The 262-nt window shown below is 67.9% G+C and overlaps 1 protein-coding gene across 1 annotated transcript in view; it reads left to right on the top strand.

Annotated features, from left to right (window-relative positions):
* CERCAM (cerebral endothelial cell adhesion molecule) overlaps positions 1 to 262 on the top strand; it is a 5672-nt gene that overhangs the window by 3269 nt on the left and 2141 nt on the right. The gene's annotated exons all lie outside the window — the stretch shown is intronic.

Genomic DNA, 262 nt, shown 5'->3' with positions numbered 1-262 from the left:
CCCCCGGCATTACTCATGCAGGAGGAAAACATCTGTAGCATGAGCTCATTCCCCCCCAGCCGCTGCCTGGCTGCTGGCTGCTGGAAAATGGCCCTCTTGGGGGGGGGACGGAGCCGGGGCTCAGTGCTGGCCCCGCATGGGGGTGCCCCATGGGAGGGAGCAGCCCCCTGTACCCCAGCGCTGGTTGCGGGTCTCGCCCCCATCTTGGGGCACCTCCATGCCCCTCTTCCTGGGCGGGGGTCAGTGGCAAGGCTGGGTCTGA

The sequence above is a fragment of the Aptenodytes forsteri genome, unplaced genomic scaffold, assembly GCF_000699145.1.
Source record: "Aptenodytes forsteri isolate BGI_AS27 unplaced genomic scaffold, ASM69914v1 Scaffold136, whole genome shotgun sequence".
In the NCBI taxonomy this organism is placed as follows: domain Eukaryota; kingdom Metazoa; phylum Chordata; class Aves; order Sphenisciformes; family Spheniscidae; genus Aptenodytes; species Aptenodytes forsteri.
Note: the sequence above shows the minus strand (reverse complement) of the source record. Positions and strands in the feature narration are given on the sequence as shown.